Source organism: Idiotropiscis lumnitzeri, chromosome 12 (genome assembly GCF_059441095.1).
Source record: "Idiotropiscis lumnitzeri isolate Australia: NSW breed Sydney's pygmy pipehorse chromosome 12, RoL_Ilum_1.0, whole genome shotgun sequence".
NCBI classification, from domain to species: domain Eukaryota; kingdom Metazoa; phylum Chordata; class Actinopteri; order Syngnathiformes; family Syngnathidae; genus Idiotropiscis; species Idiotropiscis lumnitzeri.
The window spans coordinates 3,578,182-3,601,446 of record NC_142402.1 but is presented as its reverse complement, the minus strand read 5'-3'; the positions used below and the strand labels follow the sequence as shown (position 1 = coordinate 3,601,446).

The 23,265-nt window shown below is 42.0% G+C and overlaps 8 non-coding genes and 1 pseudogene across 8 annotated transcripts; 8 read left to right on the top strand and 1 right to left on the bottom strand.

Moving 5' to 3' along the window:
• The first annotated feature begins 895 nt into the window (after nucleotides 1–895).
• trnal-uaa (transfer RNA leucine (anticodon UAA)) lies at nucleotides 896–1,008 on the top strand. Its single transcript has 2 exons — nucleotides 896–933; nucleotides 963–1,008. It is a non-coding gene; the product is annotated as a tRNA-Leu (tRNA).
• Nucleotides 1,009–1,679: 671 nt separating this feature from the next.
• Nucleotides 1,680–1,792, top strand: trnal-uaa (transfer RNA leucine (anticodon UAA)). Its single transcript has 2 exons — nucleotides 1,680–1,717; nucleotides 1,747–1,792. It is a non-coding gene; the product is annotated as a tRNA-Leu (tRNA).
• A 671-nt stretch (nucleotides 1,793–2,463) lies between these two features.
• On the top strand, nucleotides 2,464–2,575 carry trnal-caa (transfer RNA leucine (anticodon CAA)). The gene is made up of 2 exons: nucleotides 2,464–2,501; nucleotides 2,530–2,575. It is a non-coding gene; the product is annotated as a tRNA-Leu (tRNA).
• A 672-nt stretch (nucleotides 2,576–3,247) lies between these two features.
• Nucleotides 3,248–3,360, top strand: trnal-uaa (transfer RNA leucine (anticodon UAA)). The gene is made up of 2 exons: nucleotides 3,248–3,285; nucleotides 3,315–3,360. It is a non-coding gene; the product is annotated as a tRNA-Leu (tRNA).
• Nucleotides 3,361–4,031: 671 nt separating this feature from the next.
• On the top strand, nucleotides 4,032–4,144 carry trnal-uaa (transfer RNA leucine (anticodon UAA)). The gene is made up of 2 exons: nucleotides 4,032–4,069; nucleotides 4,099–4,144. It is a non-coding gene; the product is annotated as a tRNA-Leu (tRNA).
• Nucleotides 4,145–4,815: 671 nt separating this feature from the next.
• On the top strand, nucleotides 4,816–4,928 carry trnal-caa (transfer RNA leucine (anticodon CAA)). The gene is made up of 2 exons: nucleotides 4,816–4,853; nucleotides 4,883–4,928. It is a non-coding gene; the product is annotated as a tRNA-Leu (tRNA).
• Nucleotides 4,929–6,390: 1,462 nt separating this feature from the next.
• On the top strand, nucleotides 6,391–6,503 carry trnal-uaa (transfer RNA leucine (anticodon UAA)). The gene is made up of 2 exons: nucleotides 6,391–6,428; nucleotides 6,458–6,503. It is a non-coding gene; the product is annotated as a tRNA-Leu (tRNA).
• Nucleotides 6,504–7,174: 671 nt separating this feature from the next.
• Nucleotides 7,175–7,287, top strand: trnal-uaa (transfer RNA leucine (anticodon UAA)). The gene is made up of 2 exons: nucleotides 7,175–7,212; nucleotides 7,242–7,287. It is a non-coding gene; the product is annotated as a tRNA-Leu (tRNA).
• Nucleotides 7,288–13,120: 5,833 nt separating this feature from the next.
• On the bottom strand, nucleotides 13,121–22,827 carry LOC148325360 (uncharacterized; annotated as a pseudogene).
• Between the last annotated feature and the right edge of the window lie 438 nt (nucleotides 22,828–23,265).

Below are 23,265 nucleotides of genomic sequence, written 5' to 3'. Positions count from 1 at the left end.
GCTCAAGATTGGACGACTGTCACGAGGATAATTTATATGCAGTGCAAGTCCTTCAATACTCCGTGGTACATTTTTAAACCACCCACATGTGAAGAGCATAGTCAACACCTTGTCTGGATGGCCAAGCGGTCTAAGGCGCCAGACTTAAGGTGTTAATCTTCCAATATTAAATTGGGGCTTCTGGTCTCCAGATGGAGGTGTGGGTTCAAGTCCCACTCCTGACAAATACTTTAGTTTGAATTTCAGGGGATCATCTTGGCTGTTGGGATGGCTTTTTCGGGACAACTCAGTGGAAGGTTTGAGTCGCACTGTGGACCATAGAAAAAAAGACAAAATATAGAAGATACATCTATTTGGCAGTTTGCCGAAGTATAATTTGTATATTCAACCAACAATAAAGACCAACTCCCATTGACTGCCAGGTTTCCCGAGTGGTCTAAGTCGCCAGACTCAAGACGTACTCTTTTCTCTGAGGAATTAGGCCTTCTGGTCTTTGAATGGACCCGTGGGTTCAAATCCCACTCCGGACAAGTTCTTTCATGTGATGTTTTGGGTACTGTGTTGGCTGTGCGACAGTTTCTTCAATATTGATCAGTTCCATGTTTGTGTACCATAATAACAAGTACAAAATATATAAAATTTGAGTGTTTGGCATTGCGCCGTCTTTTAGCTTTCAATCCAACAAACAGTTAAGACATTAAACCAAAAATTGTCAGGACGGTTGAGTTGGCTCAGGCCCCAGTCACAAGGTGTAATTCTTTCCATGGTGAATTGGGGCTTCTGGGCTCAAGATTGGACGACTGTCACGAGGATAATTTATATAAAGTGCAAGTCCTTCAATACTCCGTGGTCCATTTTTAAACCACCCACATGTGAAGAGCATAATCAACACCTTGTCAGGATGGCCGAGCGGTCTAAGGCGCCAGACTTAAGGTGTTAATCTTCCAACATTAAATTGGGGCTTCTGGTCTCCAGATGGAGGCGTGGGTTCGAGTCCCACTCCTGACAAATACTTTAGTTTGAATTTCAGGGGATCATCTTGGCTGTTGGGATGGCTTTTTGGGGACAACTCAGTGGAAGGTTTGAGTCGCACTGTGGACCATAGAAAAAAAGACAAAATATAGAAGATACATCTATTTGGCAGTTTGCCGAAGTATAATTTGTATATTCAACCAACAATAAAGACCAACTCCCATTGACTGCCAGGTTTCCCGAGTGGTCTAAGTCGCCAGACTCAAGACGTACTCTTTTCTCTGAGGAATTAGGCCTTCTGGTCTTTGAATGGACCCGTGGGTTCAAATCCCACTCCGAACAAGTTCTTTCATGTGATGTTTTGGGTACTGTGTTGGCTGTGCGACAGTTTCTTCAATATTGATCAGTTCCATGTTTGTGTACCACAATAACAAGTACAAAATATATCAAATTCGAGTGTTTGGCATTGCGCCGTCTTTTAGCTTTCAATCCAACAAACAGTTAAGACATTAAACCAAAAACTGTCAGGACGGTTGAGTTGGCTCAGGCCCCAGTCACAAGGTGTAATTCTTTCCATGGTGAATTGGGGCTTCTGGGCTCAAGATTGGACGACTGTCACGAGGATAATTTATATAAAGTGCAAGTCCTTCAATACTCCGTGGTACATTTGTAAACCACCCACATGTGAAGAGCATAATCAACACCTTGTCAGGATGGCCGAGCGGTCTAAGGCGCCAGACTTAAGGTGTTAATCTTCCAATATTAAATTGGGGCTTCTGGTCTCCAGATGGAGGCGTGGGTTCAAGTCCCACTCCTGACAAATACTTTAGTTTGAATTTCAGGGGATCATCTTGGCTGTTGGGATGGCTTTTTGGGGACAACTCAGTGGAAGGTTTGAGTCGCACTGTGGACCATAGAAAAAAAGACAAAATATAGAAGATACATCTATTTGGCAGTTTGCCGAAGTATAATTTGTATATTCAACCAACAATAAAGACCAACTCCCATTGACTGCCAGGTTTCCCGAGTGGTCTAAGTCGCCAGACTCAAGACGTACTCTTTTCTCTGAGGAATTAGGCCTTCTGGTCTTTGAATGGACCCGTGGGTTCAAATCCCACTCCGGACAAGTTCTTTCATGTGATGTTTTGGGTACTGTGTTGGCTGTGCGACAGTTTCTTCAATATTGATCAGTTCCATGTTTGTGTACCATAATAACAAGTACAAAATATATAAAATTCGAGTGCTTGGCATTGCGCCGTCTTCTAGCTTTCAATCCAACAAACAGTTAAGACATTAAACCAAAAACTGTCAGGACGGCTGAGTTGGCTCAGGCCCCAGTCACAAGGTGTAATTCTTTCCATGGTGAATTGGGGCTTCTGGGCTCAAGATTGGTCTATCGTCACAAGGATAATTTATACAAAATGCAAGTCCTTCAGTACTCTGTGGTACATTTTTAAACCACCCACATGTAACGAGGCTCATCAACATCTTGTCAGGATGGCCGAGCGGTCTAAGGCGCCAGACTCAAGGTGTAATCTTCCAATGGTAAATGGAGGCTTCTGGTCTCCAAATGGAGGCGTGGGTTCAAGTCCCACTCCTGACAAATACTATTGTTTGAATTTAAGGGGATCATCTTGGCTGTTGGGATGGCTTTTTGGGGACAACTCAGTGGAAGGTTTGAGTCGCACTGTGGACCATAGAAAAAAAAGACAAAATATAGAAGATACATCAATTTGGCAGTTTGCCGTAGTATAATTTGTATATTCAACCAACAATGAAGACCATCCCAAATTGAGTGGCAGGATGGTCGAGTGGTCTAAGTCGCTGGTCTTAGGACGATCCCCTTCCTCTGAGCGGTTAGGCCTTCTGGTCTTTGAATGGACCCGTGGGTTCTAATCCCACTCCGGACAAGTTCTTTCATGTGATGTTTTGGGTACTGTGTTGGCTGTGCGACAGTTTCTTCAATATTGATCAGTTCCATGTTTGTGTACCATAATAACAAGTACAAAATATATAAAATTCGAGTGTTTGGCATTGCGCCGTCTTTTAGCTTTCAATCCAACAAACAGTTAAGACATTAAACCAAAAACTGTCAGGACGGTTGAGTTGGCTCAGGCCCCAGTCACAAGGTGTAATTCTTTCCATGGTGAATTGGGGCTTCTGGGCTCAAGATTGGACGACTGTCACAAGGATAATTTATATGCAGTGCAAGTCCTTCAATACTCCGTGGTACATTTTTAAACCACCCACATGTGAAGAGCATAATCAACACCTTGTCAGGATGGCCGAGCGGTCTAAGGCGCCAGACTTAAGGTGTTAATCTTCCAATATTAAATTGGGGCTTCTGGTCTCCAGATGGAGGTGTGGGTTCAAGTCCCACTCCTGACAAATACTTTAGTTTGAATTTCAGGGGATCATCTTGGCTGTTGGGATGGCTTTTTCGGGACAACTCAGTGGAAGGTTTGAGTCGCACTGTGGACCATAGAAAAAAAGACAAAATATAGAAGATACATCTATTTGGCAGTTTGCCGAAGTATAATTTGTATATTCAACCAACAATAAAGACCAACTCCCATTGACTGCCAGGTTTCCCGAGTGGTCTAAGTCGCCAGACTCAAGACGTACTCTTTTCTCTGAGGAATTAGGCCTTCTGGTCTTTGAATGGACCCGTGGGTTCAAATCCCACTCCGGACAAGTTCTTTCATGTGATGTTTTGGGTACTGTGTTGGCTGTGCGACAGTTTCTTCAATATTGATCAGTTCCATGTTTGTGTACCATAATAACAAGTACAAAATATATAAAATTCGAGTGTTTGGCATTGCGCCGTCTTTTAGCTTTCAATCCAACAAACAGTTAAGACATTAAACCAAAAACTGTCAGGACGGTTGAGTTGGCTCAGGCCCCAGTCACAAGGTGTAATTCTTTCCATGGTGAATTGGGGCTTCTGGGCTCAAGATTGGACGACTGTCACGAGGATAATTTATATAAAGTGCAAGTCCTTCAATACTCCGTGGTCCATTTTTAAACCACCCACATGTGAAGAGCATAATCAACACCTTGTCAGGATGGCCGAGCGGTCTAAGGCGCCAGACTTAAGGTGTTAATCTTCCAACATTAAATTGGGGCTTCTGGTCTCCAGATGGAGGCGTGGGTTCAAGTCCCACTCCTGACAAATACTTTAGTTTGAATTTCAGGGGATCATCTTGGCTGTTGGGATGGCTTTTTGGGGACAACTCAGTGGAAGGTTTGAGTCGCACTGTGGACCATAGAAAAAAAGACAAAATATAGAAGATACATCTATTTGGCAGTTTGCCGAAGTATAATTTGTATATTCAACCAACAATAAAGACCAACTCCCATTGACTGCCAGGTTTCCCGAGTGGTCTAAGTCGCCAGACTCAAGACGTACTCTTTTCTCTGAGGAATTAGGCCTTCTGGTCTTTGAATGGACCCGTGGGTTCAAATCCCACTCCGAACAAGTTCTTTCATGTGATGTTTTGGGTACTGTGTTGGCTGTGCGACAGTTTCTTCAATATTGATCAGTTCCATGTTTGTGTACCATAATAACAAGTACAAAATATATAAAATTCGAGTACTTGGCATTGCGCCGTCTTCTAGTTTTCAATCCAACAAACAGTTAAGACATTAAACCAAAAACTGTCAGGACGGCTGAGTTGGCTCAGGCCCCAGTCACAAGGTGTAATTCTTTCCATGGTGAATTGGGGCTTCTGGGCTCAAGATTGGACGACTGTCACGAGGATAATTTATATAAAGTGCAAGTCCTTCAATACTCCGTGGTACATTTTTAAACCACCCACATGTGAAGAGGATAGTCAACACCTTGTCAGGATGGCCGAGCGGTCTAAGGCGCCAGACTCAAGGTGTTAATCTTCCAATATTAAATTGGGGCTTCTGGTCTCCGGATGGAGGCGTGGGTTCAAATCCCACTCCTGACAAATGCATTTGTTTGAATTTTGAATTTAAGGGGATCATCTTGGCTGTTTGGTAGTTTTTTGGGGGACAACTCAGTGGAAGGTTTGAGTCGCACTATGGACCATAGAAAAAAAAGAAAAAATATAGAAGATGCATCTATTTGGCAGTTTGCCGTAGTGTAATTTGTATATTCAACCTACAATGAAGACCATCCCAAATTTAATGTAAGCTGGTCGTGTGGTCTAAGGTGGCAGACTTAGTACGCATCCCTTTTTCTGAGGAATGAAGCCTTCAGGTCTCCGAATGGAACCATGGGTTCAAATCCCACTCCGGACAAGTTCGCTCATTTGATGTTTTGGGAACTGAGTTGGCTGTGTGACAGTTTCTTCAAGATTGATCAGTTCCACGTTTGTGTACCACAGGAACAAGGACAAAATATATTTGAAAAAAAGTGCTTGGCATTGCACCCCCTTTTAGGTTTCAATCCAACAAACAGGAAAGACATTTAACCAAAAACCGTCAGGACGGCTGAGTTGGCTCAGGCCCCAGTCACAAGGTGTAATTCTTTCCATGGTGAATATGGGCTTCTGGGCTCAAGATTGGTCTGTCGTCACGAGGATAATTTATACAAAATGCAAGTCCTTCAGTACTCCGTGGTACATTTTTAAACCACCCACATGTAAAGAGGATCATGAACATCTTGTCAGGATGGCTGAGCGGTCTAAGGCGCCAGACTCAAGGTGTAATCTTGCAATGGTAAATAGGATCTTCTGGTCTCCAAATGGAGGCGTGGGTTCATGTCCCACTCCTGACAAATACTTTTGTTTGAATTTAAGGGGATCATCTTGGCTGTTGGGATGGCTTTTTGGGGACAACTCAGTGGAAGGTTTGAGTCGCACTGTGGACCATAGAAAAAAAGACAAAATATAGAAGATACATCAATTTGGCAGTTTGCCGTAGTATAATTTGTATATTCAACCAACAATGAAGACCATCCAAGATTTAGTGGCAGGATGGTCGAGTGGTCTAAGTCGCTGGACTTAGGACGATCCCCTTCCTCTGAGCGGTTAGGCCTTCTGGTCATTGAATGGACCCGTGGGTTCAAATCCCACTCCGGACAAGTTCTTTCATGTGATGTATTGGGTACTGTGTTGGCTGTGCGACAGTTTCTTCAATATTGATCAGTTCCATGTTTGTGTACCATAATAACAAGTACAAAATATATAAAATTCGAGTGTTTGACATTGCGCCGACTTTTAGCTTTCAATCCAACAAACAGTTAAGACATTAAACCAAAAACTGTCAGGACGGTTGAGTTGGCTCAGGCCCCAGTCACAAGGTGTAATTCTTTCCATGGTGAATTGGGGCTTCTGGGCTCAAGATTGGACGACTGTCACAAGGATAATTTATATGCAGTGCAAGTCCTTCAATACTCCGTGGTACATTTTTAAACCACCCACATGTGAAGAGCATAATCAACACCTTGTCAGGATGGCCGAGCGGTCTAAGGCGCCAGACTTAAGGTGTTAATCTTCCAATATTAAATTGGGGCTTCTGGTCTCCAGATGGAGGTGTGGGTTCAAGTCCCACTCCTGACAAATACTTTAGTTTGAATTTCAGGGGATCATCTTGGCTGTTGGGATGGCTTTTTCGGGACAACTCAGTGGAAGGTTTGAGTCGCACTGTGGACCATAGAAAAAAAGACAAAATATAGAAGATACATCTATTTGGCAGTTTGCCGAAGTATAATTTGTATATTCAACCAACAATAAAGACCAACTCCCATTGACTGCCAGGTTTCCCGAGTGGTCTAAGTCGCCAGACTCAAGACGTACTCTTTTCTCTGAGGAATTAGGCCTTCTGGTCTTTGAATGGACCCGTGGGTTCAAATCCCACTCCGGACAAGTTCTTTCATGTGATGTTTTGGGTACTGTGTTGGCTGTGCGACAGTTTCTTCAATATTGATCAGTTCCATGTTTGTGTACCATAATAACAAGTACAAAATATATAAAATTCGAGTGTTTGGCATTGCGCCGTCTTTTAGCTTTCAATCCAACAAACAGTTAAGACATTAAACCAAAAACTGTCAGGACGGTTGAGTTGGCTCAGGCCCCAGTCACAAGGTGTAATTCTTTCCATGGTGAATTGGGGCTTCTGGGCTCAAGATTGGACGACTGTCACGAGGATAATTTATATAAAGTGCAAGTCCTTCAATACTCCGTGGTCCATTTTTAAACCACCCACATGTGAAGAGCATAATCAACACCTTGTCAGGATGGCCGAGCGGTCTAAGGCGCCAGACTTAAGGTGTTAATCTTCCAACATTAAATTGGGGCTTCTGGTCTCCAGATGGAGGCGTGGGTTCAAGTCCCACTCCTGACAAATACTTTAGTTTGAATTTCAGGGGATCATCTTGGCTGTTGGGATGGCTTTTTGGGGACAACTCAGTGGAAGGTTTGAGTCGCACTGTGGACCATAGAAAAAAAGACAAAATATAGAAGATACATCTATTTGGCAGTTTGCCGAAGTATAATTTGTATATTCAACCAACAATAAAGACCAACTCCCATTGACTGCCAGGTTTCCCGAGTGGTCTAAGTCGCCAGACTCAAGACGTACTCTTTTCTCTGAGGAATTAGGCCTTCTGGTCTTTGAATGGACCCGTGGGTTCAAATCCCACTCCGAACAAGTTCTTTCATGTGATGTTTTGGGTACTGTGTTGGCTGTGCGACAGTTTCTTCAATATTGATCAGTTCCATGTTTGTGTACCATAATAACAAGTACAAAATATATAAAATTCGAGTGTTTGGCATTGCGCCGTCTTTTAGCTTTCAATCCAACAAACAGTTAGGACATAAAACCAAAAACTGACAGGACGACTGAGTTGGCTCAGGCCCCAGTCACAAGCTGTAATTCTTTCCATAGTGAATTGGGGCTTCTGGGCTAAAGATTGGACGACTGTCACGAGGATAATTTATATAAAGTGCAAGTCCTTCAATACTCCGTGGTACATTATTAAACCACCCACATGTAAAGAGCATAATCAACACCTTGTCAGGATGGCCGAGCGGTCTAAGGCGCCAGACTCAAGGTGTTAATCTTCCAATATTAAATTGGGGCTTCTGGTCTCCGGATGGAGGCGTGGGTTCAAATAATAATAATAATAATAATATTGCCTTTATTAGTCCCACAATGGGGAAATTCGAGATTCGAACCCAGGCCTCCTGGGGAGACTGGGTCATGAACGCGGCGCCTTATACCACTCGGCCATCCTGGCAGCCAATCCCACTCCTGACAAATGCATTTTTTTTAATTTAAGGGGATCATCTTGGCTGTTTGGAAGTTTTTTGGGGGACAACTCAGTGGAAGGTTTGAGTCGCACTATGGACCATAGAAAAAAAAGAAAAAATATAGAAGATGCATCTATTTGGCAGTTTGCCGTAGTGTAATTTGTATATTCAATCTACAATGAAAACCACCCCAAATTGAGTGTCAGGATGGTCGAGTGGTCTATGGTGCCATACTTGGTAGGTATCCCATTTTCTGAGGAATCAGGCCTTCTGGTCTCCGAATGGAGCCATGGGTTCTAATCCCACTCCTGACAAATACATTTGTTTGAATTTAAGGGGATCATCGTGGCTGTTTGGAAGATTTTTGGGGGGCAACTCAGTGGAAGGTTTGAGTCGCACTGTGGACCATAGAAAAAAAAGAAAAAATATAGAAGATGCATCTATTTGGTAGTTTGCCGTAGTATAATTTGTATATTCAACCTACAATAAAAACCATCCCAAATTGAGTGTCAGGATGGTCGAGTGGTCTATGGTGCCAGACTTGGTACGTATCCCATTTTCTGAGGAATCAGGCCTTCTGGTCTTTGAATGGACCTGGGGGTTCAAATCCCACTAGAAGATGCATCTATTTGGCAGTTTGCCGTATTATAATTTACTCGGCCATCCTGACAAGGTGTTGATGAAATTCTTTACATTTAGGTGGTTTAAAAATGTACCACGGAGTACTGAAGGACTTGCATTTCGTATAAATTATCCTCGTGACGATAGACCAATCTTGAGCCCAGACTCAAGGTGATAATCTTCCAATGGTAAATTGGGTCTTCTGGTCTCCGGTTTGAGGCTTGGGTTCAAATCCCACTCCTGACAAATGCGTTTGTTTGAATTTAAGGGGATCATCTTGGCACTGTGGACCATAGAAAAAAAGATAAAATATCGAACATGCATCTATTTGGCAGTTTGCCATAGTATAATTTGTATATTCAACCTACAATAAAGATCTTCACCCATGATGTGTCAGGATGGCCGAGTGGTCGCAGGCGCCAGCCTTAAGAAGTCTACCTTTCTCTGGGGAATTAGCACTACAGGCCTTTGAATGGAACCATGGTTGAAATCACACTCCTGACAAGTTCTCTCATTTGAGGTTCTGAGTATTGAATTGGCTGCAGCGACAGTTTCTTCTAGATAGATTAGTTCCAGGTTTGTGTTGCAGTAACAAGGACAAAATAGATCAAATGCAAGTGCTTGGCCTTTCGCCCTCGTTTAGGTTTCAATCCAACGAATAGTTAATACATTAGACCAAAAACTGTCAGGACGGCTGAGTGGGCTCAGGCCCCAGACACAAGGTGTAATTCGTTCCATGGTGAATTGGGGCTTCTGGGCTCAAGATTGGACCACAGTAACAAGGATCATTTATGTAAAATGCAAGTCATTCAGTTCTCCGTGGTCCATTTTTAAGCCACCCTCATGTAAAGAGACTACTTAACGCCTAGTCAGAATTGCCAAGTTGTCTAAGGCGCCAGACTCAAGGAGTTAATCTTCCAATGGTAAATTGTGGCATCTTGTCTCCGGTTTGAGGCGTGAGTTCAAATCCCACTCCAGACAGATACCTTAGTTTGAATTTAAGGGTAACATCTTGGCTGTTGGGGTGGCTTTTTGGGGACAACTCAGTGGAAGGTTTGAGTCGCACTGTGGACCATAGGAAAAAAGACAAAATATAGAAGATGCATCTATTTGGCAGTTTGCTGAGTATAATTTGTATATTCAAGCTACAATGAAGACAAACCCAAATTGAGTGTCCGGATGGCCGAGTGCTTTAATGTGCCAGACTTAGGACGTATCCCTTTCTCTTTGGAATTAGTCCTTCTGGTCTCTGAATGGAGCGGTGGGTTCAAATCCCACTCCAGACAAGTTCTCTCATTTGATGTTGTGTGTACGGAGTTGGCTGTGTGACAGTTTCTTCAAGATTGATCAGTTCCACGTTTGTGTTCCACAGTAACAAGGACAAAATATATAAAATACAAGTGCTTGGCATTGCGCCCTCTTTTAGGTTTCAATCCAACCAACAGTTAAGACACTAAACCAAAAACTGTCAGGACGGCTGACGTGGCTCAAGCCCCAGTCACTCCGCCATAGTATAGGTTTCAATCCAACAAACAGTTACAACCTTCAACCAAAAACTGTGAGGATGGATGAGCGGGCTCAGGAACTTTCTGCAAAGGAATTAGGCCTTCTCCTCTTCGAAAGGAGCCCTTGGTTCAAATCCCACTCCTGAGAATTTCTCTCATTTGATGTTATGGGTATTGAGTTGGCTGCTGCACCAGTTTCTTCAAGACAGATCAGTTCCAGGTTTGTGTACCACAGTAACAAGGACAAAATATATCAAATCCAAGTGCTTGGCACTTCACCATATTATAGGTTTCAATTCAACAAACAGTAAAGACCAGAATCCAAAAACTGTCAGAATGGATTAGTGGGCTCAGTGCAGTGAATTTGGGCTTCTGGGCTCAAGATTGGACCACAGTCACAAGGACAAATTTTATAGGATAAGCCCTTTAGTTCTTGATGGTACAACTTGTTAGGATGGTGGTTCACTAAGGTGCCAGACTTTAGGAGTAAATCTTTTCCATGGTGAATTAGGCCTTCTGGTCTCCGAATGGACTTGTGGGTTCAAATACCAGTTTGGACAAGTACTCTCATTAGACGCTATGGATATTGAGTTGGCTGCTGGGACAGTTTCTTGGGGACAGATCAGTCTTAGTTTTGAGCCCCACTGTGTACCACAGTAACAAGGAAGACATATATAGAATGCAAGTGCTTTGCACTTCGTCGTATTATAGGTTTCAATCCAACCAACAATAAAGACCTTCAACCAATAACTGTTAGGATGGCCGAGCTGTCTAAGGCCCCAGAGTCAGGCTTTATTTCTTTCCACAGCAAATTGGGGCTTCTGAGCTCAGGATTGGAGCACAGTCCAAAGGCCAAATTATATAAAATCTAATTCCTTGTTCTCCTTAGTAGGTTTTTAAACCACCCGCCAGTAAAGAGTTTAATTAACAATGTGTCGGGATGGCCAAGTGATCTAAGGAACCAGACTCTTGGTGTAAATCTTTCCACCATGAATTGGGCTTTCTGGTCTCCGAATGCACCTGTGGATACAAACCCACTCCTGACAAGTATGCTCGTTTGAAATTATGGGTATTGACTTGACTCTTGGGATAGTTTCTTAGGGACAGCAGAGTTGTAGGTTTGAGGCCCACTGTGGACCAGAGTAACAAAGACAAAATATATAAAATTCAAGTATTTGGCAGTTTGCCGTAATATATTTTTCAATTCTCACCACAGAAAAGACCTTCACCAGCAAAGTGTGGTTCATGGCCCCAGATTCAAGGTGTAGTTTCCATGGTGAATTGGGAATTCTGGTCTCAAGATTGGAACATAGTCAGAAGGACATACTAAATAAAATGCAATAAATTTCAAGTCCTCCATATCTCTGTGGTATGTTTTAAATCACCTACCAGTAAAGAGATTCGTCAACATATTGTCATGACGCCAGAGTGGTCTAAAGTGCCAAACTTTTTTTTGTGTAAAACACACAATGAATTTGTCTCGGGCAGTATGAGCTACACACATATTACAGTATCGGGCAGCTACAATAAACAAAGACATGACATATAAGTATAGAAATCTTTCCATATTGTAGAGGTACCATTGTTCAGTACTACCTCAATGAAAGCCGTGCAACAATTAGGAAAGTCATAAGAGCAGAGATGGTCAGCGGTGCAATATGTTGGAATTTAGCTCTAAATTAATGTTAGAATTTAATTTTAAACCAATGTAACCTCAAATTAGTAATCTGACTCCAATTTGCGACCTTACCCAACTCTCACTCATCCAACAATATGCGCGCTCGTTCTGCAATAGAAAGGTATCAGGAAGCCGGCATTTTCACGCACAAGTGGATTTATTCCCAATACTCAGATTTTCTACATGGCACCTGGGTCTCGGGTCCCTCTCAATACAACTCTACACCTCTCTTGCCACCAGCGAATGTACTACCCGAGTTGCCCAGTAATGATTCATACTATACAATATGCAAATGGCACAGAGACAAAGGCATCCTGGCATGATTCTATTGGCTATGTGTATCCTGCAGTTAACTTTAGCTTGCTCTTATTGGTCTTTCTTCTCCCGCCGAATCCCGTGGTGGCTCCTCCTGGTTGTGCTTGGTTCATCTCGGCTTTCCCCTCCTTCTGGTGATCCTGCAACATTCCATTCTTGCACAACCCCCCACAACCCCCATTCTGTTGCTTATGCTCCCACACACACAGTTTCACCCCCACACACACTCTCAGCATTTTACAGTATCACATTTTCATACACTGGATGCAGCAACATCTAATGAACTATGTTAAGCTCAAACTCTTATTTTCCTTTAATAGTCAAATGTATGAAATCCTTTAAGTGTAACCGAAGTTTGGACCATGCTAATGACAAGACCCTCAGGAGAGGAATGCAGGAAGATTGGATCAAGGCTGCAACACAGGAGGTGTGAACGAGACCCCTCTGAAACAATGGACTTCCATGCCGGGATCACAAAAGTGGCTCCTAACAGTCTACCCTTTGTTCTGTTTAGATTGACTGCCATGATTACATTATCCTTTAAATACTTATTTAATTAAGTGTCCAGGTCCAGTACATGTAATGCAACTTTGTTTGTGCAATTATACAGAAGGTCCTTGAGAGCTTTAAAGTGTCAGTCCTGGGGAATATTGATCAACACCAGCTGATCGAGTATGTTGAAAGCTGAGGCTACAACGATTCATGCGGTAATAACAATAATAAAATAATAATGATAATTGTGCCCCACTGGTGTGCAAAGTTGGCAAACATTAGAGTAGTGCCACTATAGAGTTAGAATCGACTGTTTAAGGAGTAAATGGCACGAGGGAAGAGGCTATTTGAATATCTGCAGGTTTTGGTGTGCATGTTTCGATCGCGCCTACCTGAGGATAGGAGCTGGAAGAGGTGGTGGCCCGGGTCTAGGAGAATTTTCTGAACTCTTGTCTTGGTTTTGGAAGTGTGTCCTCAAGAGTGGGTGTGGGTGTACTACCTGTTGCATTCGGATCTTGTCCTTCTTTTTGGTGGAACGTGATCAGACTCAATGGAAGAAAAAAGGACTAATTCGATTACTGCTGAGTAGAACTATCTCAACAGCTCCTTTGGCAGGCCTTGCTTCCTTTGCAGCCTCAAGAAGTTCATAATTTACTGGGCCTTTTTCAGAATGGAGTTGATGACCAATTTCAGGTCCAGAAAGACTGTAATTAACAGGAACTTGATGGTGTCGACAGTTAACACAGGGCAGTTGGACAATGTGAGGAGCCACTGTAGCGAAGGATTTTTCCTGAAATCCACGATCATCTCTACAGTCTTGAGCGTGTTCAGCTCCAGGTTGTGTTGGCTGCACCAGTGCGCCAGCTGCTCCACTTCCTGTCTGTAAGCAGACTCGTTACCGTCTTTAATGAGGCCGATGGCTGTGGTGTTGTATGCAGTCTTCAGGAGTTTGACAGCTGGGTGCGTTGAGATGCAGTCATTCGTGTAGAGCTTGCTGGCTGTCACAGACAAAATGGAATACCTGGAGACCCAGTCAAGGAGGAACAATTTGATGTTTGATGGTACTCCAGAGGCACCAGGAGAGACATGGATGACAACCGATGAGAAGGTAAAGAGGATCCTGACTGAATAGCGAAAGCTGCAGAAAGAAGTGGAAATAGAGCACATCGCATTGGGAAACCAGGAAAGGGAATATACCTAGGCGTTTGGTAATGAAACTACTTAAATATAATACAATACAATACAATTTTTATACCGCATTTCACAATGGATGGAGCTGCAACAAAGTGCTTTCCTTATGGTGTAATATAAATTAGCAGGAATTAAGAACACAAATTAAAACACATAAACACATTTACAATAGATACCAGAAGAACAGCAGAACAGTCACAGTCTCATGTTGAGAAGAATACAAATGTGTCTTCAAAAGGGTTTTAAAAATGGACAGAGAGGGGGCTTGCCTAACATTTGTTCCATAGGAAAAGGACCGGCAACAGAAAAGGCGCGATCCCCCCTGAGGCTCCGCTTAGTCCTCGGCACCTCCAGCAGCATTTGGTCCACAGACCTGAGGCAGCGGACAGGTGCGCAGGGGTGGAGGAGCTCAGAGAGGTACGCTGGGGCGAGGCCATTTAAAGCTTTGAAGAGGAATAGAAGTATCTTAAAGCGAACTCTAAAGTGCACTCGGAGCCAGTGAAGAGAGGGTAAAATTGTCTTCCGAGCGCCAGTCAAAAAACATTCTCCAACAAGCCAAACATTTAAAAAGTACAAGCATTTATATAAATGAAAACCATACAGAGGCTTTTAGGAGGTGAAAGGGAATTGATGCCTGAGCTGAAAGCGACCAGAGAGAGAGGTGCTTACCTCCAATAGGAGAGACCAGGGCCCACACCAGCACACCAAAACCACATCATGGAAATTAACCAGGACCTGTTCATGGACTACACTAGTTTCTCACTCTCCGGATAATGACAAACGTATCACATTCTCATACCGGTGACACACAATTATAAAGAACTAGAACGAAATTATTTTCAATATATTGATCACTACTCACAGAACATAGAAAATGACATTGACCCAGACAACAACTTTTTTGCTACCTTCAACAATATGTGCAAGTATTACACAGATGAACAATACAACACTATTGACTCTGCACAAAAAAATATAAATTATTCATCCTGTATGCCAATTTCCATAAAAATAAATCTTACTTATGCCAGGTTACACAACCCTTTAATATAATTGCAGTCTTAGAATCTTGGATAAACAATGAAAGAGGCATGGACTTTAAAATGGACGGACATTATTGATTTGATTTGATGATTTTTATTGAACATACAAACTGAACAGAAATGAATATAGTAATAAATAAAAGATTTAAAAGGAAATGGAAGAAAAAAAGAAATGTCATAAGCACAGTTACATGTTCAATAGGGAGTAGGAAGAAGTAGAGAACTTATCTAGTCCTACCCACTGTGCTCAGTGCATTTTTACTTAATTTAAATTAATACAATAGACCGTCCATATAAAATCTAATAATATATAATAATATTTACATTGCACTCAGTGTTATACAAAATGCAAATTTCACGATTTAGGCAATTTATTTACTCATATTTGATTTATATTGTTTTTTTGTACTTTACTTTTGAACATGTTTTTGAACACAAACAAGTGATTCACACCTTTTCAGGTCCGTTTCAAAATCATTCCACAGAATACACCTTTTAGAGAAACACACTTGTGCGTAATGTTTGTTCTTGGTGTGTTTTTTTTATACAAATTTGTGCCCCTTAAGTTGTAACAATTATCTCTCATTGCGAACAGCTTCTGAGTATTGTGGCAGATCATGTTTTTATGTACTTTATACATTATTTATGTATTGCATTTATTCATTAAATGGTTTGTAAGAATAGAGAAAACAGGTATGGAGATGGGGTGGCTTTGTTTATAGACAGAAATCTTTGTTTTTAGGTCGTAGAAAAAACGTCACAAGTGGTGGACAATATGGCAGAATGTATCGCAGTAGAGATATCTATGGAAAAAAAGAAAAACAAGTAAATAAGGACACCACAAAGAGAAGCTTTTCAGAAGCTAAAATCAGAACTGAGCTCACCCAGAGTCCTGGCTGTATACTCACCTTATGCAGAGACGCGTGTGTTAGCTGATTCATCATCATTCGGGATTGGAGCAGTCCTGATCCAGAAACAGCCAGAGGGTGGAGACTGGAAACCAGTCGTGTTCATCACTAGACAGCTATCGGATGCAGAGAAACGTTATGCTCAGATTGAGAAGGAAGCACGAGCTGTAACCTGGGCATGTGAACGCCTGCAGGCGTACTTGCTAGGGATGAACTTAACAATTGAGACGGATCACAAGCCATTGGTCCCTTTGCTAAGTTGCAAAGCGCTGGATGAGTTTCCTCCCCCGTGTCTTGAGATTTCGACTAAGACTGTTATGGTTCACCTACGACATTGTGCATGTGCCAGGGAAGCAACTCATCACGGCGGACACATTGTCGAGAGCTCCAGTGAGTCACTTAGCCACACAGAGAGAGAAAGAGATGGAGGCGGATGTTCAAATCTTCGTGGACTCCATCAGACAGTGTCTTCTAGCAATGGAAGTAAGATTGCAACAGCTCGTAGAAAAGCAGAAAGAAGATCCACTTTGCAGTACTTTGAGACAGTACTGTCAAACCAAAGCTCACTTTCCAGCTGATATCGGACCTTACTGGTATGCGAGAAATTATCTTTCTATGTCCGGTGACCTGCTCCTGAAAGGACAAAGGATCGTTATTCCCAGCTCTTCAGAGATGACATGCTCAACATCCTCCATCAGGGTCATCAAGGGATAGGAAAGTGCCGAGCTAGGGCCCGTCAGTCAGTCTGGTGGCCAGAACGTATGGCCACTACAGAAAGCACTCACGGGACAGTTGTGCAGCAGACAGACACCCCCAGATCATACCAGTCAGAACAGAGGATGGACTGTTGAGGAGAAACCGTGCACACCTGCGAGCTATCCAGCAGTCAGCATACATTCCAACCAACAGGCAGGAAACTGACTTGCCTAGAATGAATCAACCTGCAGCAGAGCCAAATGCTGCTTATGTTAAAAGCTCAGGCAGACATTTACGTCCACCCAAACGACTGGACTTGTGATTGTGTGAAAAGAGTTCCTGACTGTTATGATCAATGTTCCTATGTGAAAAAAAAATGTTTGAAGTGAAGTCATGTTGTTTCTTACTTAAAAGGGGGAGATGTTGTGTAAAGGTTAATGTAACCAATCAGAGTTAATGTTGTTATCTCAGCCAATCAGAGGGCTTGTTTCAGGAACGTGATGTTGTAAGGAAAATAAGTGTCGTCAAAGTAATAGTTAACAAGCAAGTCAACCTCTCTCTCGCTCTCATTAATTAAACGCACAATAACGTAACACTCATGAACTTGATTGTGATGGTTGAATGTTACTTACTAAACATTACTTTATGAAATCGGCAACAAAATACAAAAAGGAAAAAAAGAAAAGAGAGAACGGGCTCCATTGCAAACAGGCATCACAAGAGATGGACTCTGTCTAACACTGTTGGACCTTCGCACGTGAAAAAACCCCATCTATTTTATTCTTTAAATTCATGAACAAGTTATCGTCACACAAGAGGCTTAGAATACAGCTACTTGCTAATGTTTATTTACAATGAACACGGAAAGACTCGCATTATTTTTTTAAGTATACATTTATGAAAACTGTTAGAAACTAGCATAGTGGCGCCGTCTAATTTCTGGCAGTCCTGTTGTCGCTGCGAGCCAGAGTTGAAAAGCAGGTACATTTTGTATATTGTAAAGCCAGTATAGTAAAAACAAAAACCTATAAACGTCTCTTACTATGAGCAAACATTATTCTTACCTTAAAGTGTGGCTCACCCAAAAGGAGAGTTGGTAGGTGAAGTCTGCTTGAAAATGTTGTCAGTTGCCGCTACCCATAATGCACTGCGCACGTTAGGTTACTCGAAGACCGTAACTGTAACAAGCTTCTTGTTTGTTGCGCGTTTGTACTTGAAAAGATGAGTTGGTACAATCAAATACTGTTTGTAAAAGAACAAACTCAAAATATGGAGTAAATGATACAACTAAAAATCTTTTGCAGACAAGACATTTTCATGTAAAGATACAAATTCAGATTTGTATTGTTAAGTTTACAAATTTAACATATGTAAAATATACATATTCTTTGAATCAATGCATTACGCACGTTAAGTTACTGGAAGACCGTAACTGTAACAAACTACTTGTTCATTGCCCATTTGTACTTGAAAAGATGAGTTGGTACTATTGGATAGTGTTTGTAAAAGAACAAACTCAAAATATGGAGTAATTGATACAAATAAAAATCTTTTGCAGACAAGACATTTTCATGTAAAGATACAAATTAAAATTTTTATTTAAGTTTACAAATTTAACATATGTAAAGGATACATATTCTTTGAATCACTTTTTTCAGTGCATCTGCAAAACTATTGACAAACACAACTTTACAAATTATAGGCCCATCTTCCTTCTTCCACAATTCTCCAAAATTCTTGAAAAACTCTTCAATAATAGACACGATGAATTAATTGAAAACCAAAAACTACTCTCTGACAGTCAATATGGATTTAGAGCAAACCGGTCAAGAGTATTTGCTTTAGCAGAACTCACCAGAGCGATCCCGGAGTCAATAGACAAAAAGAAATTTAGGACTATTTGTTGATTTACAGAAAGCACACAAGGGACATGCAGAGTTGTGGCAACTACAGAGGAATAAAGCTAATGAGCCACACAATTAATCTGTGGGAAAGAGTGGGGCAAGCTAGACTGAGGGAAAAGGTGAACATTTGTGAGCAGCATTATGGATTTATACACAAAAAAGTACAACAGATGCAATATATGCTTTGAGGATGTTGATTGAGATGTACAGAGAAGGTCAGAACGAGCTGCATTGTGTCTTTGAGGATCTGGAGAAAGCTTATGGCAGGGTGCCCAGAGAGGTACTGCACTTTTGTATGAGGAAGTCTGGAGTAGCGGAGAAGTATGTTCGGGTAGTGCAGGACATGTATGAGGACTGTAAGACAGTGGTGAGGTGTGCTGTAGGTGTGACGGAGGAGTTCAGGGTGGAGGTGGGACTACATCAGGGATCAGCTCTAAGTCCCTTTTTGTTCGCTATGGTAATGGACAGGTAGACAGACGAGGTTAGACAGGAATCTCCATGGACCACGATGTTTGCAGATGACATTGTGATCTGTAGCGAGAGCAGGGAACAGGTGGAGGAGAAGCTGGAGGCATGGAGGTTTGCCCTGGAAAGCAGGGGAATGAAGATTAGCCGAAGAAAGATGGAGTTTCTGTGTGTAAATGAGAGGGACCCAAAAGGAAGAGTGATCTTACAGGGAGAAGAGACCAAGAACGTGGAGGAGTTTAAGTATTTAGGATCAACAGTCCAGAGCAATGGTGAGTGTGGCAAAGAAGTGAAGAGGCGTGTGCAGGTTGGCTGGAACAGGTGAAGAAAAGTGTCAGGTGTGGTGTGCAATAGAAGAGTTTCAGCTAAAATGAAAGGAAAGATCTATAGAAATGTGGTGAGACCAGCGATGTTGTCTGGTCTGGAGACAGTGCCACTGAAGAAAAGATAGGAGGGAGAGCTGGAAGTGGCAGAGATGAAGATGCTGAGGTTCTCTTTGGGAGTGACCAAAATGGATTGGGTCAGGAATGAGTACATCAGAGGGACAGCAGATGGCTTTGGAGATAAAGTCAGAGAGGACAGACTGAGATGGTTTGGACATGTCCAGAGAAGAAATAGTGAGTATAGTGGTAGAAGGATGCTGAGTTTCCAAGTGCCAGGCAAGAGGTCTAGAGGAAGACCAAAGAGGAGGTTTTTGGCTGTAGTTAAAGACAACATGAAAGTAGTTGGGATGAGAGCAGAGGATGCAGAGGACAGGGTTAGATGGAGGCAACTGATTCGCTGTGGCGACCCTTAAAAAGAAAAGCCAAACTGAAAAGAAGAAGATTTGATACCATAAATCAGGCACCACCAAATGGCGGACCGCGGTCGGCATCCGGACCGCGCGATGGTTCGGACCGGACCCATGACCGATCTACGATGAATTTTTTTCCGGGCGCATTCGCAAACGTTGGCGTTGCAATTCTAGTTAATACGGAAAAGGCGTCACTGATTTGAGCCAATCAAATCTTTTGTTTACGATCCACTGCCAATTGCGCAGCAGACCAGAAGAGAGTGCTGCTCACAGTATACCTTGCTAAAAAGCTAGCAAGGTCGATGCGTATTGTTTTAAATGAATGGACGGAGAAATTTAGTTTCGTTCTGGCTGCAGCCGATTCAAAACCAAATGCGGTTGCACAAACATTATTTAAAGGAAAACACAAAGGCCAGATGTGTGAAATAATCTACCTGATAACTCTTCGATTTGAGAAAAAAAAGGTAAAAGATGTTAACTCAATGCTCAGCACTTGATATATTTCTGCAGGAGATATTTTACTGTTTTTTTTCTGGAAGTGGCAAACTTAGGTTCCTGGAGCCACATTTTCTTGAATGTGAAATACACGCCTTATATTTGTTTGACTGGCAAAGGTGTTTAATGTGAACATTGCTAAATATTTAGTATATAAGTGCGCTCTGTTGAAAATGACTCAATATTGAAACTAAAAACGTAAACATAGGCTAGACATTAAGGGAAGTTGGACTTTGGTTCGGACCTTTTAATTAGAAGAAATTTTAGTCGTGGACCTCTGTGACTTTTAATTGAATACCTCTGCCATAAATGATCAGGTTCAATCAAACCATGCTGTTGGAGAGCCTAGGGGGTGGACTGTATAGATTATTTGGTTCAAAGGGGGTATGCTCCTTTCACCCCTGGGTGTCGGTCAGAACACAAGGATGAGTCCAAGATGTGGGTTTAATGGCGTATCTTCAATCAACATGTAACAGGACAAGCAACAGGCGAACAAACATGGGCACAGATGAAAGTGAGGTGGTGATGTACTCATGCATGCTGGGATGCATGTGAGCTAGTGAGAGTGTGGGCTAGTGTGCAAGTGCACATGGGGTAGTGAGCTTGTGGCAGTGAGCTCGTGAAGGAGTGAGCATGTGAAGCAATGAGCGGGTGGGAAGCAGTGAGCTTTCGTGTGTGTGTGGTTTTGCGGTCAGGAACGCACACGGACACTGAGGCATCGAACACGTCACATACTAGTGGTGGTCGGCTAACAACTGCTGCGCAACAAGCAACAACCCGTATGTGGGCGCTTCTCGCGAGAGCTCGGCACCGACGCGACTCCAATCACACAAGAAGCACACAAACAATGACGACATTCAACCTAGGAACCTTTCTAACACATGCTGAGAACCAGGGGTCACCAACCTTTATGAAAGTGTGAGCTGACTAATGCGAAGGGCTACCAGTTTGTTACACACTTCTGAAATAACAATCATAATAATTTGCTTACATTACCTTAATATGTTATTATTAATATTCAGGTAAAGGCATTGGACATATTAATGATTTCTCATTATTAAGAAGCAAATATAATATGAACCACTTCAAATCACTTGTGCAATAATTGAAGAAAATAATCACTGATGGGCCCTTTTTACAACAGGACCACAGACGACCCTCGCGGGCTGCCTGGTGGTCAAATCTATCTCTCTCTCTCTCTCTCTCGATATATATATATATATATATATATATATATATATATATATATATATATATATATATATATATATATACACATATATATATATATATATATATATACATATATATATATATATATGTATATATACATATATATATATACATATACATATATATATATATATATATATTAGTCACAATTAATCATGGAATTTTTCGTGATTAATTAGTTTAAAAAAATTAATCACTTGACAGCACTAATATATCCATCCATCTTCTCTACCGCATCTCCTCACTAGGGTCGCGGGGGGTGCTGGAGCCTATCCCAGCTATCTTCGGGCAGTAGGCGGGGGACACCTTTAACTGGTTGCCAGCCAATTGCAGGGCACACAGAGACGAACAACCAGCCGCGCTCACACTCATACCTAGGGGCAATTTAGAGTGTTCGATCGGCCTGCCATGAATGTTTTTGGAATGTGGGAGGAAACCGGAGTACCCGGAGGAAACCCACGCAAGCACGGGGAGAACATGCAAACTCCACACAGGATGGCCGGAGCCAGGATTGAACCCACACCGATGTCTCTCACTGCGAGGCCATCGTGCTAACCAGTCGGCCACCGTGCCGCCCCGCACTAATATATATATATATATGTATATATGTATATATGTATATATATATGTATATATATATATATATATATATATATATATATATATATATATAATACATAATTTTCGGGTCCAGGTTAAATAAGTCCTCTGATCTTTTCTTTGTCTCTATCTTTCATACAACAATACATTTTCCTATAACACTCCCTTTAAAAAATGTAATGAGGAAGCACCAATAATTGGCGAAATTATTAATAATTAGTTCCATCACAGCGTAATTAGTTCATATGTAAATTGTAAGGCCAGATGAATCCCAGTTCCCGCCTGTGTAATTAGCCTGCAATTCCATTGCATCCTGTGGACTAGGGAGGAAGATGGTGGGCCAAAAATGTGTCTGTTGCAACAGAGGGAGGGGCTGGGGAGTAATTAGAAATATCTCACAAGAAGCACTTGTATATTAATTACAACATTTGCTGTGTGCCAGTACTTTTTAGTCTTGCCTTCCCTCCTCCACAACTGGGCTGCGTCAGAGGAGGACATTACAAACCAACAAGGAACCTGACTACTTCTTAATCAAAGATGTTCCTGATTTGCATTTATAATTGGGATTAATTAGGATTTTACATTAGTGAACATGTGTGTGCGTGCGTGGGCGTGTGTGTGAACTGCAAAGTGATATCCATACTGTTGTGATCCAGCTAGTTGTGAGATCTGTTTTTTTTTTCTTTCAGTCATTGGAATGGGTGGAGTCTCCAGCGCACACCTAATGGTCATCATTGTTAGTGAGCTTCTTAAGCGCTGGAGACAGAGGAGCTAGTCACTGGAATATTGTGTCCAGTGCCATCTTCCAGTGCGCATTTCGTATAGTGAATTTTCCTGTGTTTCGTCGATAGCGTCCACGTAGTCTTTCCTGGCTATAGTTTTTCGAGGTAGTCCTAGGTTAGTTGTCATTTGTTATTGTATATATTGTTATTTAGTGTTCCCCAGGTGGCTGAGTTTTTCTTTTTGTCTTTACAGTATTCGCTTTGTTTTTTTTTTTTTTTTTGGTTAGTCCTGTTTTTGGCGGCAAGCTCCTCGTTTCCACTCGTTCACCTTTAGTTTGTTTTGCGTATCGCGGCTCGTTTGGTTAAGTGTAGTTTTTTTGTGTGTGTTTTTCCTAATCACGTCTGACGT